This window comes from Ambystoma mexicanum, chromosome 7q (assembly GCF_040938575.1).
Source record: "Ambystoma mexicanum isolate Mex_15411 chromosome 7q, UKY_AmexF1_1, whole genome shotgun sequence".
Classification (NCBI taxonomy): domain Eukaryota; kingdom Metazoa; phylum Chordata; class Amphibia; order Caudata; family Ambystomatidae; genus Ambystoma; species Ambystoma mexicanum.
The window spans coordinates 851024012-851036643 of NC_090941.1; the positions used below are offsets into that span (position 1 = coordinate 851024012).

At 45.8% G+C, this 12632-nt stretch overlaps 1 protein-coding gene across 4 annotated transcripts in view; it reads right to left on the minus strand.

Moving 5' to 3' along the window:
- CEP295 (centrosomal protein 295) overlaps positions 1-12632 on the minus strand; it is a 721329-nt gene that overhangs the window by 486056 nt on the left and 222641 nt on the right. The gene's annotated exons all lie outside the window — the stretch shown is intronic.

The window sequence follows — 12632 nt, forward strand, 5'->3', positions numbered from 1 at the left end:
CAATAGTCTCCGTGACAACCTGGGTATCACTGATCAGGCTGTGGCCTGGCTGACCTCTTTTCTCTCTGATCGACCCTACCAGGTACAACTTGGGTCCTTTCTATCTTCCATCTCCCTCTCCACATGTGGTGTCCCACAGGGCTCTAGCCTCTCGCCCTGGCTTTTCAACCAATACCTGGCAACTCTTTCTGCTCAACTTTCCAGTGCTATGCTGACACCAAACTCCATTCCCAGGCTTTCGTCAGCCTCCTCCTCTCATCTCAGATTGTCTAATTGCCATTCATAATTGGTGTGCCGCCAACGATCTATGTCTAAATAACACCAAGACTGAGATCCTCCTAATTGGTACACCATCTCCATCCTTCCCTCACACTCTGGCTGGCCTCCCTTGGCCCTCCTACCCCCACCTACACGGCCAATAAACTCAGGGTTATCTTCCTTCTCCGCACACATCTCTGACGTCTCCAAAAAGTCAAACTTTTTATTGCACCTCCTTAGAAGTACTCTGCTTTTTCTCTCCTTCCCTCAAATGCTCACTGTCTCCCAAGCCCTGGTTCTCTCCAGACTGGATTACTAACAGCCTCTTTCTAAATCTACCTGCCTCCACTCTCCGCCCTTTACAACTAATCCAGAACAGGACTGCAAGACTTGTCCTTGGCTACAAGCCCTGGGATTTTATCTCTCCAGACCAGAAATCCCTTCACTGGCTCCCAGTGGATGCAAGCATTAAATTTAAAACCCTCTGCATTGTCCACAAGGCTTTCCGGGGCCTGGGTCCAAAATACCTTAAACTATCCCTCTGTAAATACCTCCCTGTTAGGCAGAATTGCATGCAGTAACCTCTGGGACCACCACATAAAATTAGGACCACAGGTGTAAGCAAAAACTAACCTTTGGCATAAGTCTGTACTACACAGTTTGTGGTAGCGAGCTGAGGGAATGTGAGCAGTACAAGGCGGTTACACAAAGGTCTTACAATCACAGTGGTTCAAGTAGGCACTTATACTAAAGGTTTCTTGGTAAAACACTTATTAATTTATTACACAATCATTTTAAGAACATTCACTAGAAGAAGGCAACTTAATATTATACACAAATATACTTCAATACCAGACCAATACGTTTGAGTAAATTAGGCTCCACTGAAATAGGAGCAAAATGGCATTTCAGTTAAATTACTTTCAATGGGAGTAAAAAGGCACAAGTTAATAGAATAGCAAGAAAGAGTTATGGGATCGATCTCTGAGGGTGCACTAGTCACCACTCTAATAATTATCATGCAATTTGAGAAATGTGGGTGAGTTCCTTGGCAGCAAGAAACAACCAACTCCCTCAAGCTTCCTGCAAAGCCTATGTAAAGCGATACTTGAATGAAATGTTCGGGAGAGTGCCTCGCGCTCAAAGTCCAATTATAATTCAATTAATACATGATCAGTTCGTGAAGAGGTGTATTTAACCCCTCCAGCACTCTATTGTAAGATAGGGTGTGCTAGGTCTAGGAATTTAAAAGAGATTAGAAAAGTCAATTTCACTTTACTTACTCTGGGAAACGGTAGTTGATCCCAAATAAGGTAGGTAAACCTGGGGAAAGTCTGAAAGGCTTCCCTGTGTCACTGCACTGAGGGTGCTGTGTGACAATTGAAAAAGATGTTGCCTATGGAGTTGATTAGACTCCATAACCTAGAAAACACAGGAGGTAAACCACATCAAAATACATGAGTGGGATAGGGAAAAAGGGTCACGCCCTCCAGGTAAAAGAAAATCAAGTCTCTAAGGTGAAGGGAATTAGCAAATTTGAGAATTCTTCCTAACCCTCTAGGATGGTACTGTGATTATTAGCTTGTTCCTTTAGAATATGTGATATGATAATACTGGGATTGTTAGACAGCGCCCCACCCTTGGAGATTAGGACAAATCGACATGATTCACATCTAGAAAACACCACAATAGAATGCCCCTAGGATAGTACTGTGATTACCGGATTCTGCCTTTCTAGAATAGTTCTGTGAATATTAGACTACACCGCGTCCTTAGAGATTACCACATACTGTCTAGCATTGCACCTAAAAAGCACCACATTAGAATAGTACGGTGATTATTGACCTGTGCCTTTCTAAAATAGTACTGCGATTATCAGCTTACCTTCTAGAATAGTACTGTGATAATCTGCTTGTGCCTCTTCTGGGATGGTGCTGAGTCTTACCCTGTGTCCCTCTGACTTGAAACACATCTAGAAAGCACCACAATAGAGCAGTATTGCGATTACAAACTTGTGCCTTTCTAGGATAGTACTAGGATTATTAGCTTAGCTTGTGGCTCTCTGGGATAGTACTATAATTATCTGCCTCCACAGCACCCGTACAGATTTGTGGATATTAGTTTAAATCACATTTAGGAAACACCACAATAAGAACAGAACCGGGATTACTAGCCTGCGCCTCTCAAGGATAGCACAGTGATTATCACCCTATCCCACACTTGGATAGTACCGCGACTATTAGCTTGGACAACACTGGGATAGCTCTGTGAATACTGGCCTGGGTCACACCGTTAGAGAATTTGCAAGGCCGCCTTTAATCCACTTCTAGAGGGTACCAAATTGGGACAGCGCTTCAAGTATTAGCCCTGCCGTGCCGAGACGGTACTGTCATCATCGGCCCTGACATTCTGAAATGGTGCTGTGAACAGTACCCTGTGTCACAGCACAGAGATTTGTTTGTTGCTGCAAGTCTCTTCCAGGGAGAGCCACTGAAATACCCTAGCGATATAACCCTAGTAGACCTCCCCAACCGGACAGCCCAAACTCGAGACAGCGACTATACTAACCTAGCAATATCACCTGACTAGACCACCCCAACAGAGAGCCCAAGCTTGTATCGGACAATTCCCCACACCCAGTCCAACATCACAAGACAGCCGGATCAAACGCACAAAGACCAACTCTGCAACAACCAACCGAACAAAAACCAACCAAAAAGAAAAAAACTCAAAGCACTGCGAAAAAGGATTGGACCAAAGGAAAGAAAGAGCAGAAAGAACAAGCCCAACTGAACACCACCAGAGATTGCACTGCAGAACACACTCCCAGATAAAACCAATAACAGAACCAGCGCTGAGGGAAGAGAAATCCCTTTATCTAACATATCTCGAAAATAACCACTCACCGGAACAAACCGACCCAATGTACAAATCAAGAACGCAGAAGGACAGACATAGCTAGCGTTTACAAGAACATAGACGCCCTTACGTCACCAAATCAAGAGCACCCTCCGCTCGACAGCCACAACATTTTGAAGAGGAGCCTGATGAAAACAAAAACGCTAGACTAAAACTAGAAGAGCTTTTCGATGACCGACATAACTTTATCAACACCTCAACTAGAGATCGACTTGGAAGGAAACCTTAACACCAGTCATAAAACACCAACAAAGCACAAACCAAACCTTTAAAATCCACTGCAACTTAATAAACGCAAGATCCATGTCAAAACACTCAGATCTTTGACCTTCTCTGTGACAACGGCATCAACATCCTATTCATCACAGAAACATGGCTGGATGACAACTACAAAATCATACTCTAAAGCTGACTCTTCACTAACTTCAAATGCCTTCAGTTCAACAGGAAAAATAAAAAGGGAGGAGGCAACGCACTGGCATTCAAAGAACACCTGAAAGTAAAAACAGACGAGCCTCTTAACATCAACTGCGAATCCATGGTCATACACCCATCGACGAATCCAAAAACAAACATTAAATTCATACTGGTTTACAGACGACCAACATACAATGCAATGTTCGTCAACAACTTCATAGAAGCCATCACCAACATAGCCATCGAACACGAACATCTAATAATCCTGGGGGACTTCAACATTTGGTTCGTAGAAAAACATGCCAACACTCAAAATTCACTAATAGGGCAGCTAACAACCATGAAACTACAACAGCTGGTCAAAGAGGCAACACACTTGTCAGGACACACCCTTGACGCAATCTTCGCCAAGAAAAAAAACTTATCAACACTGATACAAATGGAGCGACCATCTCATCATTCCATTCGTGATCACACTAAGTTAGCATTCAGCCCCTCAACATCCCAACCACCACAAAAAGAAACTGGAAAACTGTCAAAGCAAGCAACCTAACAGAACTGGAGAAGACCAAACCTTCAACAGCAGAACCAGAGAAGGCAGACTTAGATGGGGAAAGTGGAGCTACTCCACAAATGGATTGCTGATACAATCAAGAACATCTCCCTGGAGAAACCATTTACCCCCTCAACAAAAAGAGCAATGGCAAAATGGTTCAGCCCACTACTAAGCACCATGAAAAAGAACAAGAAGCTGGAATTGGAATGGAGGAAACGAATACGACCAAGATAAGAATCCCCATTTCCAGAGACAAATCTGATCTTATAAGAAGGAAATTCAAAAGGCAAAGAGAAGGCATTATGACAGAATCACCAATACCACCAACACAAAAAGAAATGTTCAACATCATAAACGAAATGAGAAACCCACCAGGTTGCGACAACACTCCAATACCCTCACAGAAACTATGTAACAACTTGGTAGACCATTTCAAAAACAAAATCAATGACATCCAACAAATCATACATAACCGACCAACCAACCCTAACACTCAAACAACCGGGCGAGGAGCCACAGCAGTAGAGACATTAGTCAAGCTGGTAAAACACAGCAAGAAAGCTGGATCAACCATGGATCTCACCACCCCCCCCCCCATCTATAAACCAATCCTCGCACAAGGAACGCCATCAGAATATTACAGAAACCTCTTAAATCTGTCGCTCACAACAGGGACTGTACCATGATCTTTCAAAGCGGCATATATTAAGCCATTTTTAAAAAACACAAGTGGCGAAGTGGAAGACCTCTCCAACTACAGACCGATTTCAAACATTTCCTACCCGGCAAAACTCCTAGAAACATACGTATACAAAATTAACCCAAGAACATGTAGAAAAACACCACTTGCTAGACCAAGCACAAGTTGGCTTCAGACCCGCAAAAGGAACGGAATCGGCACTACTATCCATCTGGGACCACCTAAAAACAAAGACTACAACAAAGCCTCAGCTCCGATTCTGCAAGACCTCTCCACAGCCTTCGACACAGTCAGCCATGACATCCTAATCAAAAGACTGGAAGATATATAGGTATAACGACATGACACTACTCTGGATTAAATCATTCCTACAGACAGATCAGAAACTGTACGGATAAAACCATTAATATCTACTCCACAAGTTAACGACTGGGGTACCACAAGAATCCTCACTATCGCCACTATACTTCAACATCTACCAGACTCCATTAATCAGGATCTTCAAAACATACAACATTACAAGCTACAACTACGCAGACAACACTCAAATCATCTTACAAAAAATCAAAGATACTCAAGCCGACCACTCAACCCTAGAAGGTCTAAAAGAAATCTGACTGGATGAACACCAACAACTTGAAAATCAACCCAAGAAAGCCAGAAATCAGGATAATATCCAAAAACCAAGAGAACGCCTGCAAGAGAGACGATGCTAGGTGGAATAGAACACAAGCGACAACCCCATGAGGACAGAAGTTCGCATACATGCCCAACACTACCAACAACCTAACCCACGCAGAAAGGGCGAAGGGTACGGGCGTAGCTCACAAGTAAATCAATCCAAAAAACTAGGTCAAGGCAAAGATCTACTGTGGGATAAAAGGGCTGGGTGAATACAAAGATGGACACACAAAAGTAGCTAACTTAGCATAATGACAGATGAGATAGCCTTTTCATGCTGAAACAATCAGCAAAAGGAAACAACCTCCTCTAAATCACGAAGGAGACAATATGAATATGCATTTCTCCTAGCAAGGATACCAACAAACCCAAATAACTACTAAAAATGTCACCACTCCTCACACACCTCTCACAATCCAACCAAACACAATCACACCTCTTAAAGCTGCAGATACCTGCATGCCATTTCACCACACCCCAAGAAAAACCACACCACACAGACCAGCACACAACACTCGGAACCAAATAACACACCAATATGCTCGGCGAACGTTGTTAACTGAACTAAAGCTACCAACAGTACTTCACAGCTCTCTTGCGCTTCTCCAAACTTTGTCCTATTAACATGCCTAACCTAATCCCCTTCGTTTCAGATCCGCCAGAGGAGATAGTGGGGATAGTGCCCGGTACAAATAGCCTTTAACATTAACATAGAAAAATGCTTTTAAATAGTCAGTATTCAAAAAGAGAAATCACAGCAACTCAATGAGTCCCATTTTGGAAGGACATGCTGTAAGGCAAATGCAAGTAAGTTGAGGTCAACTTGGTGTAGGGTTAAATTGCGCTCCCAAAGATAGTAAGCGCCCCAAATTGCAAAAGGATAAAATAACCCAAGCCCCACAGTACCTTGAAAAACAAAGAGTGTTCCAGCTGGTTACCTTTACAATGCAATGTAGTAGACCCTTGTTCCCGGTCTTTGGTCGGGGTGACGAAAGAGAGCACGTCTGGCGGGCTCCTGCGGCAGCACTCGAGAAAGGGACTCAGAAGCAAGGGGTTCCATCGATTCAGCGGCTGACTCTTTGTGGCTTTGGACTCTTTCTCTGCGCCAAAGAAGAACTAAAAGTTTTGGTTAGGATTTTCATGATCCTGCGGTCCTGGACTCTGGTTGCAGATGTCTTGCTTCTGTTTGGTCCTTTGGATACCTAAAAAGATCTGGCCGGATTCAGACTTCGGGAGACAATGCACTCACAAGTGGTCAAGGTGCCCCGGGTATTGGGGTAATGCAGCCTTAGAATGTCGCAGCAAGTTGGGGGTTGCGCAAAAAAATAGAGTTTGTCACAGGGCTAGTTGAACATCCTTTACGGGTCTTCCCCCGTCGATTCGAAAACTGGGTCAGCACAGCTGTAGGGCTGCACTGGACATGTCGCGGTCCAGGAGGGTGCTGCTGGAGTCTTCTCTTCTGCTTCAGATGTTGTCCCCTCCACTGGTCAACTCTCCTAGTGCCAAAAATATTTTTATAAACAGTTCCCATTCATTCACAGCCCTAGGCTGTCAATCACGCAGCAGGGTGGCTGTCCTACAGGACAGCCGTCCAGCCAATAGGAACAGGTTTCAATCAGGCACACCTAGAGACAGGGCAGGGAAGTTACGGGACCCTCCCTAACTTCCTGCCTTTCCAGACACACTGGAGCTGGGTGGGCCAAAGGCAAACTACACAAAGGACTCAAACCTGATGCAAACAACAGAGAAAGCCCAGAAGAAATGAACAAGAAAAGGCGAAAAAAGACGACAGGGGCCACTTTGAGAAAATGGTCACCGCGGTGTGCAGCACAGGAGGTATCAACCTGCAGATACTTGTCACTAGGTAGTAAAGAAAGAAACCACTGCCACCAGCCATTCAAGTGAGTTAGTGTAACAAAATGTTACACCAGAGATGGGTTAAAGGAATTACTATGTATCCCCCCCCCCCCCCCCCCCCGCAAGCAGCAGTCCACCACAGGGTGGTGTGTGCTGGACCGATAAAGTAAATTAAGACAGACATGGGTCATCTTACTATTCTTGAGAACAGTAGTTCACCCAAGAAAATGTAAACATCAGTGCACTGCACAAAAGGTGATGCGCGTCACAATGCATAAGCAGATGCCTATGTTGTCAGTAAGGAACGTAGAAAAATCATAGTCAGAAAATCACATGAGTGACTGGAAAAAAAAAAGGTCCCACTCACTCAGGAGTAAACATTACAAAGTGCTGAGTCCAGCAAAAGAAATGGGGGTGGGGGGGGGGGGGGCTGTCTATAAATTTAAAGCAAATAGGGAGAATCTTCATTCGGTGCCAAAGGGCCACCCTGTCCGATGAGGCCAGAGTGGTGAGGCGGCTACCCGATAATCCCTCTGTGGGCGGTACTCAGCAGGAGGGTCTCACAGGAAGAGACTTCCCCCTATGAGGACAAAGGAGAACATCTCGGGAGAATGCGGTATGATAACTCTCCACCCACACCTTCCTATACCATTTCACCCAGCTTTCTGTCCCATACTTTGCTGTTACGCTCACCTGGTCTTTGCAAAGACGTTGGGGCACGGTTGAAGCCCTCCAAGGGGTGAGGTTGCTTGGGTCCGACTTCGCCCTCTGCCCTTATGTGGCGACTGGTGGTAATAGGTCATGCTGCTCGGGACTGCTCCTGCGTGGAGAAGAGGGGGCGCGAGTATGCCAGCTTGTGCGCCTGATCCCCGTCCAGACCACTTCTCCCAAACCGTGGTACCCGTGGGATGCACTGTCCCTGGAAAGCTCACCTGTTGATTAGTTTTGGCGAGCACTCGGTCCTGCTGCTTCTGGCAGGGAGGGCTTGTATGATCTGGACTGAGTTCCTTCACTGGTCCCTTGCACGTGGTAGTCCAGTCCTGCTGCGACTAAGCCACTATAGTGTTCCGGTTTGCCTTTGTCTTTCCTAGTCTGTTTTTGTTGTATTGTAAAGTTTGTTGTCTTGTATTGCTGTCCGTTCCAGTTTTGATGTTTGCTCTTTTGCCTTCTTCCCTTGCAGGTGATGTTGCCGGCCCGGCAGAAGCTGCGCAGCTCGAGGAGAAAGCCGGAGGGATTGAGGAGTGAAGCTGCAGTGATACAGTAGCTGGTAAATTGTGAACTACAGGGGGGCACAGGGTTCAAATGCGGCGCGGCCCTAGAATGGATGTTCTAACCTGGTCTTTCTTCTTCTGCACAGGGTCCGAGTTCGTGGATGTGGAGTGCGGCATTGGGATCAGGATCACTGGATGTCAGGAGAGGAGTCTGCAGATGAAGCGATGAAGCACTGGTTTCCTGAGGCGAGTATGCAGGAGAATGCCTGGTTTCCAAAGGCAAGTAAACTGGTCCAAGCAGCGGTGAGCGTCACATCGCACAAGAGTGCACAGTAACGCGAAGCACCAGCCTGAAGGATGGAGTAGCTTATATAGCTGAGCTTCTGAAGTCATGCCCAGCAGGTTCAGCCTGCCTGCCACACCCGATGAGTCAGCACATGAGGACGTTCTCTGTAATAAAGGCTTTCAGCTCCAGGAAAGTTCTTGCAAAATAAAAGCACTCCTGCACCGAAATAAAGTGTTCTTGCTCACATCTCTATATGAGCCTGGTGCCAAAGGCGCCGGACTGAGTCCAGCCAGGGCCCCTGTGTTTATAGGTCCCAAAGGGACATAAGTGAGTCAAGTGACCAATTGCCCCCATCACTAGATGGTGTGGTTGTGTGTTCTGTGGCCTGTGGCCATGACATGTGCATGTATGTCTTAGGGAGAAATCTCAGAAATGTGCTACTTCCCTTCTACCTTAGAGACCGCTAGCTCTTTTGCTGGACTTCAGGACTTTCTAATATTTACTCCTGAGTGAGTGGGACCTTTCCCCCCCCCACTCTCTCATGTATTGGTCTTTGATTTGAACTCTGTTTATTTTGGTTTTGGGGTCTGACAAACCCCATAGGAATCATCTTTTTACATGCTGGTCTTGAAACTTGGAAGGCCACTTGGGCGCTTCTCAGGGTATGAGTCACCCTTGCGGGGTGCAGAAGAGAACAGGGCACCTACCATGGGCCTGGTCTTCCTCCTCACGTAGGTCTTTATGTCTTCCGTGGTGATCTTTCAAACAGCTCCTTCCACCTGGCTAACCGAATCTTCTGTGAGCGTGGGGTCAATGCGTCGCACAGAGAACAGCCGTCCCAGCCGTGGTCGGCCAAGGCACTGGAGGCAGAGCGCGTGGGGAAGGACACCTGCTGAAACCCGCCATCGCCCACAAATGCGCCGGGGAGGAGCGTGGCACCAAAGGACAGGGTATTATCTCTGATAATTGCTATGTAGTAATAAGGGAAAAGAAAATATACCGGGGAAAGAATGCGTCACATTACATGACCAGAGGCCTAAACCAGGAGCGCTGGTGAAAGCGGTCTGTTCCAGTCGAGGCAGAAAAGAGGAATGAGGAGTGCCACCGGTAGGTAGAGTCAGCGGAGCGCATGTGTTAGGCAAGAATGTATGCAGTACTCTTAGGGTGCACTACAATAACCTTGAGCTCCTGGCAATAGGAACCCAACCTTCGTTATAAGTCTGTACTACACAGGTTGGTAGAGTGGCTGAGCAGCCAGGCTCAAATCAAGAGGGGTCAATGTGAGCTGTAGGGGAGTTAAACAGAGATTCACAGTGGCAAGTATTCAAATAAACTCTTAAACTAATAATTGTTTATTCAAGAAACATTGATAGTTAGAATAAGCCTTCTTCAGAACGGAGCAATATAAAAGCAACACACAAATACACTCCAAAACTACACTTTTAGTTTCTAAATCAGTAAAGACCCTTTTGGGATGGCTCACAGTCACAACCTACACCCTCGGGTGACTTCAATAGCTAGGGTGCTGGGGACATTAATCTCTTACTGTTGCATTTAGAATACTCTTAGAAATTGGCTAAAGGAAAGGGTTATTAGAACAAACAAGAGACCACCAATATTCTTAAGCAGGCAAATTATTTTGGATCCCCTAAACAGAGTCAATCAGTGTAACAGGCTAAGCGAAAGTCAATGGGCAAAAGTCTTATATGGGCTGAAGCACTTCTGGCAGGCAAGTAGGAACGTCTTTGTACAATGTTTTAGAAGTCTTTGAAGAAAAAAATGAATCAATGTAGGGCCACATGCCGTTTAGACGAGAGTAGTAGAAGATGCAAGCAACTCTATGAGAGGCAAGTCCTTTCAGACTTTACGGTACCTTTGTATTGAAGTGCAGCAGATGAACATTGTTCCTGTGCAGCTCTGCAGATCTCACTATTCCTGGGCCTCAATTGTGGGGACAAGAGGGAGGGCTTCTGGGGACTCCTGCACTGCAATGGGGCGGTCACCGCTCGCGACTGGAAATCTTTCCAACAAGTGGAACTTCAGTGTTTCAGCTCCTCGCAACTACCGCAAATAGCAACACAGCGATTTCTGGCTGTCGAGATGGACTTTCCTTGCTTCTGGGGTCCCGCACTCTATTGAGGGGGCTCAGGCTCGGTTAGTCCTGCTTCCTGCAATGTACACTATCTGGTGTACCTCTCCCTTGCGATTCGGTTTCCAGCAGCAACTCTATGGAAACAACCAGCTCGAGAGAATGTCCACGTGGCTTACTTTGGAGTTGATTGGCCCCACTAACTCAAGGGGAGAAGTCGTCCTTGCAGGGGCTTCTCTGTCAATACGAATATGGAGTTTCAGCACAGTAGCAGGGCTTCACCGGGCAAACCAATGGTCCAGGAGTTGCAGCAAGCGTCCGCTTCAAGATCTTCTTCGGTTCCTTCGTCCAATGGATGACTGCCTTCCAAGCTGGAAGCTTTGCCTTTTATTCATTTGTCTCCCATTTATTCCAGCCCAGCTGTCAGTCACCCAGCAGGGTGGCTGTCCTTGCCGGACAGTCAGCCGGCCAATCACAGAGTGCGAACCAAGGGACCAAACCTAGTTTGGCGCGCAGATTCAATCTCAAGAAGAACCTTTCGACAAAGAAATGGCGAAAAAAGAAGACTGGGGCCATTTTGACAAAAATGGCACCCTTGGGTGCTTTACTGCAGCTGCGAATGCAGCCCGCAGTAAATGCACGCCACGGTAGTTAAGAAAACCACTGCTACCAGTCATTCATTGAGGAAAGGGTAACAAAAATGTTACATGAGAAGCTAGACAAAGGGGATACTAAGTAACCCCTCCAGCACCCTATTGTAAGATAGTGTGTGCTGGGTCTAGGAAGTTACAAAAGTGAGTAAAGTCAATTTCACTTTACTGCTCTGGGAAACAGTAGTTTTTGCCAGAGAAGGTATTTAAACCTTAGGGAAATCTGAAAGTCTTTCCTGTGTCACTGCACTGAAGGTGATGTGTGACAATGTAAAAGATGATGCCTATGGAGTTTGTGAGACTCCACAACCAAAAGAAATGGTGTTCAAAAATCATTAAAATACGAGAGAGTGGGAAAAAGGGTCTCGCTCTCTCCAGGCTTAAAAATCATCAAGTCCTCGAAATCCAGCAAAGGTGCTGGGAGTCGCTAAGGTGGAGGGAATTAGCATATTTCAGAGAATTCTCCCTAACAGCATGCTCCCAGGGCCGCGCCCCGGGGCGCATCTAAACATAAAGGGGAAGACAATTTGTTTTCTGGTGAAAAAGGTTACGTTTCCCGTCCCTAGCGAGGTACGGTCATACAATATGGAGGAAATGGGACGGGACGTAGGAGTACAGGCCGCGGTAAAAGATGCACCGAATTAATAAAAAGCTTCACTGTTACCAGCCATTAAAGGTAAGTTTGTCCTTGTAACATAAATGTTACATTTAAAATGAGAAAGGGGATATTCAGCATCTCCCCAGCACTCCGCATAACATAGGGGGGTGCTAGTTTATCCTATTAAAATGTAAAAAAGATCCTAAGATCCTTTCTACCCTTGGGAACAGTAGTTCTCACAAGGTTAGCCAGAGAAAGTTAAAAGGGGAGCCCCTGGGGCAACTCAGCAACAATAGGCACTTATTGCCAAAAAGTTGTCAAAGAGGATAACTTTTAAAAGACACTATGGAGAGTCTTAGAAAATCACATCCATAAAAAGAATAAAAGACCCTAAGTGTGGAAAAACATTC